The following is a 15,599-nucleotide window of genomic DNA, read 5'->3' on the forward strand; positions in this document are numbered from 1 at the left end:
CGTACCCTACAAAGACGGCCTACAGGCCCTCAGTTTCTTCCTTTCCAACAGACCCATCCAGTCTCTCCAACCAGTGCCCTCTTCCACCTCACCGAAATAGTCCTCATCCTCAATAACTTTTCCTTCAATGCTTCCCATTTATGCTAAATCCAGGGGTTACCACAGGCAATTGCATGGACCCCAGCTATGCCTGGTTGTTTGATGGTTGTGTCAAACAGTCCCTCTTCAGCATTGTACACCGGTACCGTTCCCCAACTCTTCCAACATTACATCAATGACTGCATCAGTGCTGCATCTTGCACCCAAGCTGAACTGAGGCAGTTCACTGACTTCACTAACAACTTCCATCCCGCCATCCAATCCACTTGGTTTTTCTCAGACAATTCCCTCCCCTTTCTTGACCTCTCCGATTCCATTTCTGGTGTAGGTTACATACCGATATTTACTATCAGGCCCCAGACTCCCATAGCTACCTAGACTACACCTCCTCCAACCCTGTATCCTGCAAAGACTCCATCCTGTTTTTCCAATTCCTCCATCTCTGTCACATCTGCTTTGAAGAGGAGACGTCCAAGCATCCCTGATGTCCACCTTTTTCAAACAACGCACTTTCCCCCCTTTGTCATCCAGACACACCTCCACTGCAACTCCTCCATTCCCTGCTCCACAGATCTAAACCACTCCCCCTCAAAACGTAATAAAGATAGGGTCCCTCTTGTCCTCACATTGCAGCCCACCATCCTCTGCATCCAACGTACCATTCTCAAACACTTCCGCCAAATCCAATTAGACCCCACCATCCGGAATATCTCCCACTCCCCACCCCTCTCTGCCTTCCACAAGGATCATTCCCTTTGCCACTCCTGAATTCATGCCACACTCCCCACCAACCACTCCAGCCCACCGGGTACATTCCCCTGTAACCATAAAAGACCTGCCCACACATCACCTCCCTCGCTTCCATCCAGGGCCATAAACACTCCTTCCAAATGAGGCAGAGCTTCGCCTGCATCTCCTCCACCCTTGTCTACTGCATCCAATGCTCCTGATGTGGTCTTCTCTACGTCAGTGAGACCAAACATAAACTAGGTGACTGTTTCACCAAGCATCTCTGCCTGGCCCGCAACGGCCAACCTAACCTCCTGGTCACTGCCCAACTCCCCCTCCGACACGTCTGTCCTCAGCCTCTTCCAGTGTTGCACTGACTCGGAATGCAAATTTAAAGAACAACATCTTATCTTCCACCTGGGCACCCTACAGCCTGGAGGGCTCAATATTGAGTTCTGCAATCTCGAATAACCTTCCCACCCACCTCTTGGCTCCTCTTCCAGCCCCCTTCTCCCTTCCATTCCACCTTCTGACCCTCCCTTCCAGCTACCAACCAGATTCATCAACCAACCAGATCGCACCTATCACCAGTGTCCACCTATCACCACCATCCCACCTCCACCACTCCCCGTCTTTATCTGCAGCTTCCCCTACCCCTACATCTAGTCCTGAGGAAGAGTAATAACCGAAACGTTGACTGCTACGTTTTTCCAGATGCTGCCTGGCCTGCTGGGTTCTTCCAGCCTCCTGTTTGTCTACCTTCATACCTGCTATTCGTGACCTTTCTCTGGACTGCCTCGAATGCCAGTATGTCTTTCCTTACGAAAAAGGGCCAAAGCTGTTCTCAGTATTTCAGCTGTGGCCTTGTGTAGTTACTTTTATGCTCATTTTCTTTTGAAATAAATGGCATTCTGTTTGTGTTCCTATTACCCACTGAATTTAGATGCTAACTTTTTGTCACAAATGGACAAGGACTCTCAAATCCTGTTGTTCTGTAACTTTCTGCAGTATTTCTGCATTTAGATAATATTTAACTGCTCTATATTGACTGTCAAAGTACATAACCTCACATTTCCCACATTATATTCCACCTGTCAAGTTTTTACTCACTCACGTACCCTGCCTATATTCTTCTCTTTGCATCATCCTCACCACCTGTCTTCCCACCTGCTTGCATATCATCCACCAACTTGGTAATGGGTTATGGGGGTATGAGTCTGAGTGGGATGCTTCAAGGGGTGGTGTGGACTTGTTAGACTGAAGGGCTTGTTTCCGCACTGTAAGGAATCTAATCTAAACACAGTCTTCCCACCTGTTTTCATATCATCCACCAACTTGGTAACAGCACATTCCCTTTCCTCATATTTATTGTAAACTGTTGTGGCCCCAGTATTGTTCCTGGTTGCCATCCTGACAGATTCCCTCATATCCCAATTCTCCGTGCTGTTGTGGCCAAGCTGAGTAAGACAATGTTGTGCAACAGCAGCGTCCCAAAGATATTAAAAATATTATGCGTGATCTCAGTGAATTTTTCTATTGTGGTGAGACCTGGATAAGATACACTAGACAAAGGAAACGGTTTAACAGTTTCCACCTTCACTGTTTCAAATGTATCCTTAGCATTTCTTTGCAGGTTAAAGTCACCAATTCTGGTATCCTGCAGCATGCTAATTTCAACACATGTATTCATGACATATTCATTGGGTGGATAATGGCTGTTTACCTAAAAACATTCTGCAGAGTGCACTGGCACTGAGTCAAGACCTGCTAGATACCAATACTTCCATTACAGGGGCACCTTTTCAGCAAGATGCTATTGTAAGTGTGTTGAGATTAGATTCCTTACAGTGTGCAAACAAGCCCTTCAGTCTAACAAGTCCACACCATCCCTTGAAGCATCCCACCCAGACCCATTCCCCCCATAACCCACACACCCCTGAACACAACGGACAATTTAGCATGGCCGATCCACCTAGCCTGCACATCTTTGGACTGTGGGAGGAAATCGGAGCACCGGAGAAAACCCACGCAGACACGGGGAGAATGTGCAAACTCCGCACAGACAGTCGCCCGAGGCTGGAATCGAGCCCAGGTTCCTGGCGCTGTGAGGCTGCAGTGCTAACCACTGAGCCACCATGCCGCCCCTAATATATATTATTATCATTTAGGAATATAGGCTTTTAAAAAAGACCCCGATGCATTTTGGTTTCAATTCTATTAAGGAAATTATTTTTTAAGAACTTAAAAACCTAAAAAAATTATTTGCAAGAAATCATGAGAACTTGAAAGTTTCGCGCAACACTTGGGTAATAATTGATGAAATAGTTATACCATTGTGTTCGAGGCATGCTGAAAAACAAATGGTCAGAGATGCTGGTAGATTGGTTTGAGTTCAGTTCTGAACAATTAGGTTTCAATTTCATTCTTTCATATTGCTACAGTTCAGAAGAAGAGTTCCATTTCAGCAGAAGGGCAGGTTAGTTTGTGAAGTCTCCAAGTTTGACAGTCTATAAAGAAGTCCACAAGTTATGTGATAGAAATTAGATTCATGCCACTAACTAAAACAAAATGTTGGAACTGTCTCAGTATTCCAAGAGGAATACTGGAACAACTCAATTTAATTAAAAGTTTAAGAGGAGTGGTATTTCTTTGGGTTTGAGTATCTGAAAAGGCTATTGCTGGGGAAAGGGTGGATTCAATGGAATGAATTATTCCCATTTTATGGAAAAATGCTTTTTGAGTAAGATTTATGACAGGTATTTGCCATGGCCCGTTTTGACATTTCTCACACAATCATACAGCCATAGAGTTATATGGCAGGGAGACAGACCGTTCAGTCTAACCAATCCATGCCAACCTTAATCCCAAATTAAACGAGTCCCACCTACCCGCACTTGGCCCATATCCCTCCAAACATTTCTTACTCATGTACTTATCTAAATATCATTCCAACGTTGTCAATGTACCTGCATCAACCACTTCCTCTAGAAGTTCATTCCACAGACGAGCTGCTCTCTGTAAAAAAATTACCCTTTTCTTCCTTCCACTCTTCAGCTAATTAATTAAACAACTGGTCCCTCTAGCACCAGTCGCATGAAATCATGTAGCAGGAGAGTTGGATGTGCTCACTTTGTAAGATTCTCATCATCACTGGCATCATATTTAAATTCAAGCTCTGCAGCACTTCAGACACTGTCACAAAGTGTGAGCAGCAGGCAGTCTGACTGTCCTGCCACATAATTTACTGAGACTGCCTTCACACTTGTGTGTATCCCCAACAATATGGCCCATAAAGGCAAGTTAGTTCCTTGTTCACCAACAGGGGCCTGCAGGACTTAGAGGACAGCATGATGAAAAACACGGCATTGCCTTTTCCTGTTGACTGGCAAAGAGGCTAAAGGATAGTGGCCCAGGTCAATGCAGCGATCAGAGCAAAGCTCAATGCACAGCAATACACGTAAAATATTAACGGTCTTCTATGCTCCTCAAGGGTAAATTCTACTATCCTTCCTCTGCTATATCATACTCGCAGGAACAACACTCACTTTAAGTGTGCTACTGCACACTCACCTCACAACTCCTGGACTCTTGCTACTACATGCTTCATGCTCACTCAATGGTTCTCATCCATCGCATCCTCCCAAACTACTAACTCTGCAGCTCTCTGTACTCCCTATTCACTCACTTCTCTTCTTCAAGCATCAATACTAATGCTCTCCGACCCACTTCCATCAGTCCGAAACCCTTCCCTGGTCTCACTGCAAGAACAGCTGGTCTAGCTGATCTGCTCCTTTACTGTTCAAAATGTACCAAACCATGAAAAGTTTCTTGCCTCTCCTTGGGCGCTCAAAAGTAATGCAAGCCACGCCCTCCAACAAGGTAAGGGAGTGTAAAAAAGTTAACTAAGAATTATACAGTGCTTTCTGAGTAGATGTATGAGATAGATGGGTGTCCTTGCAAGCAAAGTACATGACAGAAGAATGCAAGGCATAAGTATTAATAAGCTCCAAAGTGAAGACGGGAAGGGCTGGAGAGGTGTGTGACTTAGTGTAAAAGCAGTTGAGATGATGTGGTAACGCTAGTCATTTGGGATGGGCGGATGAAGAGTGGAAACAAGAGTGTCGATGATGGATGCAAAAGCATGGTAGCAAAGACAGAATTGTCCAAAGGCCCAGAGAGGCAAGCATCGGCCTCCTGCTGCTAGACCTCCTGAGTTTTTCCAATAATATCTTATTTTGTATGCATATATATGTGGCTTTTTTTTCATTTTTGTGGCATAAACTTGTGTCCTTGTATGAAAAGAACATTGACAGCCTGGTATGAATATGTTCGGTGATTCACCACTGTTGTAACCAAATGTAAACCTAATACACTATTCATAGAACATTGAACATAGAACATTACAGCACAGTACAGGCCCTTCAGCCCTCGATGTTGTGCCAACCTGTCATACCAATCTGAAGCCCATCTAACCCACACTATTCCATGTACGTCCATATGCTTGTCCAATGATGACTTAAATGTACTTAAAGTTGGCGAATCTACTACCATTGCAGGCAAAGCGTTCCATTCCCTTACTACTCTCTCAGTAAAGAAACTACCTTTGACATCTGTCCTATATCCTTCACCCCTCAATTTAAAGCTATGACTCCTCGTGCTCGCCGTCACCATCCTAGAAAAAAGGCTCTCCCTATCCACCCTATCTAACCCTCTGATTATTTTATATGTCTCAATTAAGTCACCTCTCAACCTTCTTCTCTCTCATGAAAACAGCCTCAAGTCCCTCAGCCTTTCCTCGTAAGACCTTCCCTCCATACCAGGCAACATTCTAGTAAATCTCCTCTGCACCCTTTCCAAAGCTTCCACATCCTTCTTATAATGCGGTGACCAGAACTGTACGCAATACTCCAAGTGCGGCCGCACCAGAGTTTTGTACAGCTGCAGCATAACCTCTTGGTTCTGGAACTCAATCCCTCTATTAATAAAAGCTAAAACACTGTATGCCTTCTTAACAGCCCTGTCAACCTGGGTGGCAACTTGCAAGGATCTGTGTACATGGACACCGAGATCTCTCTGCTCATCTACACTACTAAGAATCTTACCATTAGCCCAGTACTTTGCATTCCGGTTACTCCTACCAAAGTGCATCACCTCACACTTTTCCACATTAAACTCCATTTGCCACTTCTCAGCCCAGCTTTGCAGTTTATCTATGTCTCTCTGCAACCTACAGCATCCTTCATCACTATCCACAACTGCACCGACCTTAGTGTCGTCTGCAAATTTACTAACCTATCCTTCTACCCCCTCATCCAGGTCATTTATAAAAATGACAAACAGCAGTGGACCCAACACCGACCCTTGTGGTACACCACTAGTAACTGTTCTCCAGGATGAACATTTCCCATCAACCACCACCCTCTGTCTTCTTTCAGAAAGCCAATTTCTGATCCAAACTGCTATATCTCCCACAATCCCATTCCTCCGCATTTTGTACAATAGCCTACTGTGGGGAACCTTATCGAATGCCTTGCTAAAATCCATGTATACCACATCAACTGGTTTACTCTCATCTACCTGTTTGGTCACCTTCTCAAAGAACTCAATGAGGTTTGTGAGGCACGACCTACTCTTCACAAAACTGTGCTGACTATCCCTAATCAATTTATTCTTTTCTAGATTATTACAAATCCTATCTCTTATAACCTTTTCCAACAGTTTACCAACAAGTGAAGTAAGGCTCACTGGTCTATAATTAGCAGAGTTGTCTCTACTCCCCTTCTTGAACAGGGGAACCACATTTGCTATCCTCCAGTCATCTGGCACTATTCCTATAGACAATGACGAGTTAAAGATCAATGCCAAAGGCTCGGCAATCTCCTCCCTGGCTTCTCAGAGGATCCTAGGATAAATCCCATCCGGCCCAGGGGACTTATCTATCTTCACACTCTGTAGGATTTCTAATACCTCTTCCTTGTGAATCTCAATCCCACCTCGTCTCGTAGCCTGTATCTCAGTATTCTCCTCGACAACATTGTCGTTTTCTAGAGTGAATACTGTCGAAAAATATTCACTTAGTGCTTCCCCTATCTCCTCTGACTCCACACACAACTTCCCACGACTATCCTTGATTGGGCCTAATCTTACTTTCGTCATTCTTTTATTCCTTAAATACCTATAGAAAACCTTTGGGTTTACCCTGGTCCTATCCGCCAACAACTTCTCATGTCTCCTCCTGGCTCTTCTAAGCTCTCTCTTTAGGTCTTTCCTGGCTACCTTGTAATCCTCAAGCACCCTAACTGAGCCTTCACATCTCTTCCTAACATAAGCCTTCTTCTTCCTCTTGACCAGAGATTCCACTTCCTTCGTAAACCATGGCTCCCGCACTCTACAGCTTTCTCCCTGCCTGACAGGTACATACTTTTCTAGGGCACACAGGAGCTTTTCCTTGAATAAGCTCCACATTTCTAATGTGCCCATCCCCTGCAGTTTCCTTCCCCTGCAGTTTCCTTCCCCATCCTATGCTCCCTAAATCTTGCCTAATCTCATCGTAATTGCCTTTCCCCCAGCTATAACTCTTGCCCAGTGGTATACACCTATCCCTTTCCATCAGTAAAGTAAACATAACAGAACTGTGATTGCTATCACCAAAGTGCTCACCTGGCCAGGCTCATTACCCAGTACCAAATCTAATGTGGCTTCACCCCTTGTTGGCCTGTCTACATACTGTGTCAGGAAGCCCTCCTGCACACACTGGACAAAAACTGACCCATCTATAGTACTCGAACTATAGTGCTCCCAGTCAATATTTGGAAAGTTGAAGTCCCCCATGACAACTACCCTGTCTCTCTCACTCCTATCAAGAATCATCTTTGCTATCCTTTCTTCTACATATCTGGAACTATTCGGAGGCCTATAGAAAACTCCCAACAGGGTGGCCTCTCCTTTCCTGTTTCTAACCTTAGCCCATACTACCTCAGTTGATGAGTCCCCAAATATCCTTTCTGCAACTGTAATACTGTCCTTGACCAACAATGCCACACCTCCGCCCCTTTTACCATCTTCTCTGTTCTTATTGAAACATCTAAATCCCGGAACCTGAAACAACCATTCCTGTCCCTGCTCTATCCATGTCTCCGAAATGTCCACAGCATCGAAGTCCCACGTACTAACCCATGCTGCAAGTTCACCCACCTTATTCCGCATGCTCCTGGTGTTGAAGTAGACATACTTCAAACCAACTTCTTGCCAGGTTTCATTCTGGCATCTGATTTGCCCAGTATTACAGTTAGCTGGGATCATAACAATATGAAAATGGGGGGATAAACACGACTGGGAGACAGACATTGTTGGCAATGACCTCTGCATGCTGACTGCCTGAATGGGGATTGGAAGTTGTGAGGCGAAACAGAAAAGCACAATTGGATGAGAACTGAACCAAGAGAAAACATAGGTTAGCAATCCTGCACCTTCTCAGCCCATGTATTCATCTGCTAAATGTGGCAAAGACTGCCACACCGGCATAAGGCTCCTAAGCTACAGGAGGTAATGCTTAACACAGAGGGAACTATCAAGTTACGAAGCATCATTCCATGAAACTGAAGACTGACAAAGAAAGAAATTACATTTTGAGGTGCTGATCTCGGTGCATTTCGTGAATGTGGAAAGGAGAGGTAGGGTCGATTCCCATAAATAGGGAAAATAAATCAGAAAGCAAGACAATCCTGAGGTAAACTTAACTGTATTACAACATTCCATTCAAACACCAGACTACCAGACACCTATCTATAATGAATATTTCTAGCCCCTGTTGGAGTACTGAATAATGCTTTAAGTGAAGGACTACAAAATTTGTCATTGATCAAAACAATCAGCAGAACAGAAGAATAACACTGCCACCATCCTCATCGAATCCAGTTTTAAAAATAATCTGACAAGTCTTTGGGTTGTAATTCACAAATCCCATATTACTGCTGATCCTAAATCAGATAATCAGCAATTTTCTTTGTTCCACATCACGTGACATGCCTTTTATTTTCAACGCCATGTCAGGAAAAGGATCACCCCACACTGGTATGGCATTCAATTACAATGACAGTGTGTCTCAGTGAATTTGAGGATGTAATTCAATCATTGTGTTGTGATGGTAAACACACTATTCAAGGCTCACTTATGGATTTTAACTCTTATGAATAGTTCAACTCATTTACTTTGTTGAAAAACACTGATCATCAGTCACTTTCTGGTAAATAACAGTTTATCATGAGATAAACTCAAAATAATTGGGTCACAGTCATTAAACCTTTTATATTTTGTGTTCATCATACTTAGGTTCATTCATGGAAGTTGAACGCTTCCTGTTTCAGACATCCACTGTCTGAATCAATTAAGATTCAGTTCAGCTGCTACACAGTTAGCTGTAGACTAAAGCTCCCTATGTGAAGCCTTGATAATATGTTTTAGCCCTAATCAATTGAGCACTCCCGCCACAGCAGGGTGATATTTTTCCATGTCCTAACCAGCAATTGTGAAATTCACAATTTAATTTCAATTAACGACAAATGAGAAGTTCTGAATTGTGGATTTGAACTCAAATTCCTCAGGCAAACCACAAAATGCCACTGCATCAACCTGCAGTCAATGATTATTTCTCAAGGTGAGGAGCTCATTTAGCCTCAACTTCAAGAACTTTCCGACCCCTCCAACAAAATATCAAAATACTGTTCTCAACAGGTCCACAACAAATTACACGAACAATTCAATCTAGAGTTCAGATGTGTGACTTTAAGATGGGGTAACCATCACTGAATCCCCCACTATCAACATCCGGGGGGGTTACCATTGACCAGAAACTCAGCTGAGGTCACCATACAACTACAGTGGCTACAACAGCAAGTCAGAAACTAGAAATACTGTAGCGCGTAACTCAGCTCCTGACTCCACAAAGCCTGTCCACCATCTACAGGGCACAAATCAGGAATGTGATCAACACTCCCCACTTGCCTGGATTAGTGCAGTTTCACTCAATGAGCTCAATACAATCCAGGACAAAGCGGCCCACTTGATTGGCACCATATGCACAAGCATCCACTCCCTCCACCACCGAAGCTCAGTAGCAGCAGTGTGTGCTATCTACAAGATGCACTGCAGAACTTCACCAAATATTCTTCGACAGCATCTTCCAAACTCACAACCACTTCTATCTAGAAGGACAAGGGCAGCAGATACATGGCAAAACCACCACCTGCAAGTTTCCTTCCAAGCCACTCACCACCAATCCTCGTTTGGAAATATACTGCCGTTTCTCACAGTCACTAGGTTACAATTCTGGAATTCCTTCCCTAACAGTATTATGGGTCTACAGCAGTTCAGGAAGGCAGCTCACCATCACCTTCTCCTGGGCACTTGGGGGCAGTCAACAAATTCTGACCCAGCTAGTAACACCCATCTATACCAGAGAACAACGAGAAGATAAAGATATTTGTCAATGATGTGGCAAATGCAGCTAAATTAAGTTGATTTCAGTTACCTATGTTACATAGTAAGACTGGTACTCTATCACATGTTGGCTAATTTTTATACAAAGAATAACAGGAACATGAGAACAATTACAAAGCAAAAACTAATGAGAAGTCATGGTATTCTTAAAAGCCACTTTAGTTAACAGGAAGTAACTTTCAGAATACAGTACTATAACACCTGCTTTGCAAGGCTAGAAAAGGTAAGTGCAAAAACTGGTGCTCCCTGTACATCAAATCATCTCGATCTTCCAACCATACCTGTTCGTGCTCAACGCACAGTGATAAAGAAACTAACTTTATTTGTTAAAAACCGAAAGAACTGCGGATGCTGTATACCAGGAACAAAAGTTGCTGGAAAAGCTCAACAGGTCTGGCAGCATCTGTGAAGAAAAAAATCAGCGTTAACGTTTCGGGTCCAGTGGCCCTCTGAACTTTATTTGTTCTTCGCTTCACCAAAAGAAAGCAAGACGCAGCGGGTCATTGGAAAGATATGGAGTTAATGTTTCAGATCGATGAGTTTTCATCAGATCGATGAGCTTTCATCAGACCCATTCGAGGTTCATTCTTATGGTTTTTGATTCGGTAGTCACTGTGTTAAGGCTATTTCTCTCTCCGCAGAGGCTGTCAGTCCTGCTTTTCAACATCCAGCGCCACTCTCTACTGTATATCTCACTGACAAGAACCTGCATTGAATTACACTGAGTACGCAGCACAGAAACACGTCATTTTGCCAAACCAGTCTATATCAGTATTTATGCTCCACTCGATCCACTTTACATCATTCCTCGTCCAACCCCAGCAGCAGAGCGGTCTTATTCGCTTCTCCGTCATGCGCATAATTCTTGAAAGTGTCCACAAATGCAAATTTCACATTCTCTAGGAAAGGAAGTTTCTTCTCAATTTCCTATTTGATGTCTCACTGTTGTGGGTATGATGAGCTAGTCAGCATCCCAGCGTCAGGGAATCACCTAACGTTCAGTGAACGTAACTATTACCTTTCAGGGCAAGCTCTCTCCACCTCAGTTATGTCCTAATGTCCTTCAGTAAATTCCTTCATTAAGCACCTGCTTCCAGCTCCACTGTCTCCAACCTTCAGTCTCCTCCCCCTTAAAAAACAGGCAATCTTCCCGTACAGAAGAATATATTGTGTTGTCATGCTCCATTGTTCTAGATCTATTTGTTCACACATACAAAGTTAGTTCATAACGTACCATCCTGTACGTTACACGGAGATGGCTAGGTGTTGCAGGTTAACAGCAGTTTGAGATCAGCACCAGAGTAGATGACCAATTATGAAATGGCAGTAACCATGTCCCCTCAGCTATAACCGTACCTGCGAAACTTGCCAGCAAATGCAGCCGATTTGTTGACGAAATGTACTAACTGCCCAGGCAAAAGACCCACATACAAACGCATACACAAAGACTGCGGAACTTACGGCACCTGCATCGATCTATCTTCCAGTTTGCGTGATACACTCAAAAGCCGAGCAATTCCGTACAGACACAGGTACCAACCGGAACATGTTCAGTAATTAAGCGAAGACAAAGACTTAAGTGTGGAGCAAAGACACGTTCCACTCCATCCCTCCCATTAAGCAGGAGCGATCCTGTCGTTTCCTTTCCTGCTTCTAATGCATCTGTATTTTTTTAGCAAAATTGCATTACACAGCATATTCTGCAACCAACACACAGCGTCGCTCCTTGTCAACTGAAAAGGCTCCGGGAACATGTCTTTGAAGAAAGAACACGGCGAGATGTTGGTAATTCATTCTCCAGCGTGTAACAGGAAATGAAACTTACCATTAAAACAACGCCGTCGCTGTGGCGGCGCTGGATCTGCTGTGGATTTGGCATTTGCCAGGGCAGGAGGCGGCTCGCTGCCGAGCTAGAGACCGAGACTGGGTTTGTTTCCGAGCGGGGATCTGCCCGGTCTCAGTCCCCTTTCTCTGCAGGGGAGAAAAATGAAGCCGGCCCGAAACAGCGCCACGGCACGACGTCACCAGGCGCTGTCAATCACACTGCAGCTACCTGGTGGTTCACCCAGGAGCGAGCAGGCTGCATTTGTCGCCGGCATTTCTTGCTCCTGAGAAAAAGAAGACAGGAACCACCTGATGTGCAAAGGTCTATAGCATGACATCCATCGACAGGCAGGAGCAGACATAGCTGCAAATAAACGTAAAGTACTGCAGATGCTGGAGACCTGAAATAAAAGCAGAAAGCGCTGGAAAATCTCAGCAGGTCTGCAACCAACTATGGAGAGTTACTTTCTCTGCTGATGCACAATATATGTTTTGCCGCACTGAGCCACGGGGGGAAATGCAACAAAAATTGAGCGGTAAAGCAAAACCCAGTTCACCCACTCCATACCTCCCTCGCATTCTTGTTAAGGCTCGTAGCCAATTCTATATTTTAAAAGTTTGTCCTCTCTGCTTCAATAATTTTGACACAAAATTTTACACTCAAACCACCCTCTGCACATTCTCCCTCTAAAGTATGCTATAATTCTTTCCCTAATTGTTTCAAATTTGTGCCCCCTCCTTATCAAGTATTTGAGGCAGATGGACCTAGAGAGGTACCAGCTGAAGTACCTGGTAAGAACTCTTCCAGCGCCATATTTCATATGGTTCTGATCAACAACTGCTGGCAATGGATAATTGCAGGCTTGTGGCAAGGTGCTAAATGGACCCTATGCAGTTCAGTGTGGGGAAGTAAACTAACAAAAGAAGTCTCTTGTCACGGTTCAATGAGGTTATTCAATCAGTAGGCGAAACCGTCCAGACCAGAAAAAACATATTTTTAAAAAGTGATCCATCTGGCCATATCTTTCCACAGGTTGTCCTAGAAGATCACAACAATTTCCTTCCTACAAGGGCTCAGAATTCATCCTAGATCTGCCTTCAATTAATTCACCTAAGCATGGACACTAGTAATGCATTTTCCACAAAGTGTAATGAGAAAAAATCAGAAAATCACATCAGTGAATAAATGAAAAAAACTGAGAGATATTACTTGTTTTTAATGTCGAGATAATAATGCTATAATGGTATTTATTCTGACTTTTATCCCGCCGAAACATCTGTCACTTTTACCTGTTACCCCAGATTCACTCGTTGGCTCCTGCAAATGGATTTAGGTCTGGAATGTCTCTTTTTCTATCCAGTTATCTAGTAAGGAAATGGCGTGACCAAAGAACCATCAGGGAGAACATTTCCTCCACCCAAACATGGCTGAAGTATACTTTAATTTTTGTTCTTTCATGGTCTCATCATATTTGAATGTGAGGAACAGATGTATCATTGCTTACATTCTCCTACGGAGGGCTGACTCAATAAGTATGGTATGGAAACTGAGGTTTCAGACTTTGAATAACTGGTTATCTATAAAAAGGACATGAACAAACAGTTTTCACAATATGAACATCAATTCCCTAGACTTCTCAGTGTATGAAAACAACAAAGATGTAACTTACTTTCTTTTTAGGCATGGATCCTATGACAGAAGACCATTTACTACAGCTTGATTCTTTGAAGCTAACCTTACTCAGACTTAAAAAATATTGACTGTCTTTTTCCAATAACTGTCAAATCCATAATCCATATACTTCAGCCTGAAAGACACTGCACATGCCTTGAGATAATGAGTCCAGTTTTGCCATACAATTAAGCTGACCATGTTAGAAGCATCCAGATTTGAACCTATCCTTAGAAGAATGCATAGACAATATACTTGTCATAATTTAATTAAACCAGAATACCTGTTTGTTAAGATTGAATGAAAATAATCTCTACTGATGACCTAAAATGCTTGTCAGTGAATGTGCTCATTCCAGTTAATTCCCACTTGGGGGTTTCTCATTGTTCACAGCTTCATAACTTGCACAAGCAAACGACATCAGTGCCAACACGACTAAGACCTTCGCTTTGAAAAGCCTTAATTTATACAAAATTAACCCATTACCCACTAGTTCTGGCTGTAGTCAAATATTAAAAAGTAAAAACAGCAGGTTATTGGGGCGGAGGGTGGGGTCGTTATGACACAGTGGTAGTGTCCTCGCCTCTGAGTCAGGAGGCCTAGGTCCAAGTCCCACCTGCTCCAGTGATATGTAATGACATCCTGGAAAATGTTTTTAAAATATTTTAAATTAAAAACAGAGGAAAAGTCCATTTAGCTACAATGTCAAAATACTACTTTCAGAAAGAGATTTCGGAAAAACATAGGCAGTTTACACCACTTTGCTGGGTTTTCTGGTAAAGTAATGACACATGATTAAAGATGCCCTTTGGAAATTCAAGCCCCTAATTTACATTGCAAAGCAATAAGGCCATTTTGGAACATCTGGCCTAGTTCAAGAGTTCATGTAGTTCAGTATGTATATCTGTAATGCCTGAAAAAGAGACATAGACTGACATTTTCTTCTTACATATGATTAGCATGCAGTTGAAATGAATATTTGGTGGCTAGTATTTATGTGATTTTGAGGTTATAAAACTATAGTCTTCCTTCATTTGAACTTCAGTGGAATGGAAAGTTGTGAGGTGTATAATAGGTAATCAACTTCCGACTTCTGATGAAGTCTAATTTTACCTTGCATGTGTCTCCGCTAGTTTTTTTGACATGATAAATTGGTGAAGAAGGGTCTTGTGGTATAGTGATAGTGTCCTTACTCCTGAGCCAGGAGGCTTGGGTTCCTATACCTTCTTTTAATTCATTCATGGGATGAGAGCATTGCTGGTAGATTTTGTCCAGAAGGCAGTCAGGAGCCAGCCACTAGGCATGGATCTGTGGTCACAGGTAAAGACAGCAGTAACTTCACTCAACAGCACTAGTGAAGCAGATGGGGTTATCTGGCAATCAACAACAGTTCCATTGTCATCATTAGACTCTTAATTTCAGATTTGTATTGATTCAAATTCCACCATCTGCCAGGCCAGATTTGAAACCATGTCCTCAGACAATTACCTGGGTCTCAGGATTCATAGTCTAGCAATAATAACAGGAGGCCATTTCCTCTACGCATAGACAAGGTCTGATCAAATTTGGGCCACAAGCACTTTTAAAAAATCATTACGTTTTTGATTATCAGGGAAGACCACTATTGAAAAGCACTATTGAAATGTGGAGATTGTTGAAGGAATGCATACTGCATATGCTCGATATGTTTGTCCCTAGCAAGGAGGGAAGATGCGGTCGAGTGAGGGAGCCTTGGTTCTCAAGGGAGGTCGAACATCTGGTTAAGAGGAAGAAGGAT

At 43.2% G+C, this 15,599-nt stretch overlaps 1 protein-coding gene across 3 annotated transcripts in view; it reads right to left on the reverse strand.

Annotated features, from left to right (window-relative positions):
* LOC125457474 (mitogen-activated protein kinase 4-like) overlaps positions 1–12,424 on the reverse strand; it is a 133,924-nt gene extending 121,500 nt beyond the window's left edge. The window contains exon 1 of one of the 3 annotated variants that reach the window (XM_048541730.2): positions 12,152–12,424. The gene's annotated coding sequence lies outside the window, so the exon portion shown is untranslated. Of the gene's footprint in view, positions 1–11,344 lie in introns of all 3 variants that reach the window. The other 2 variants (XM_059649677.1, XM_048541817.2) reach the window with 2 other exon arrangements.
* Positions 12,425–15,599: the final 3,175 nt, after the last annotated feature.

Source organism: Stegostoma tigrinum, chromosome 1 (genome assembly GCF_030684315.1).
Source record: "Stegostoma tigrinum isolate sSteTig4 chromosome 1, sSteTig4.hap1, whole genome shotgun sequence".
Taxonomy (NCBI): Eukaryota; Metazoa; Chordata; class Chondrichthyes; order Orectolobiformes; family Stegostomatidae; genus Stegostoma; species Stegostoma tigrinum.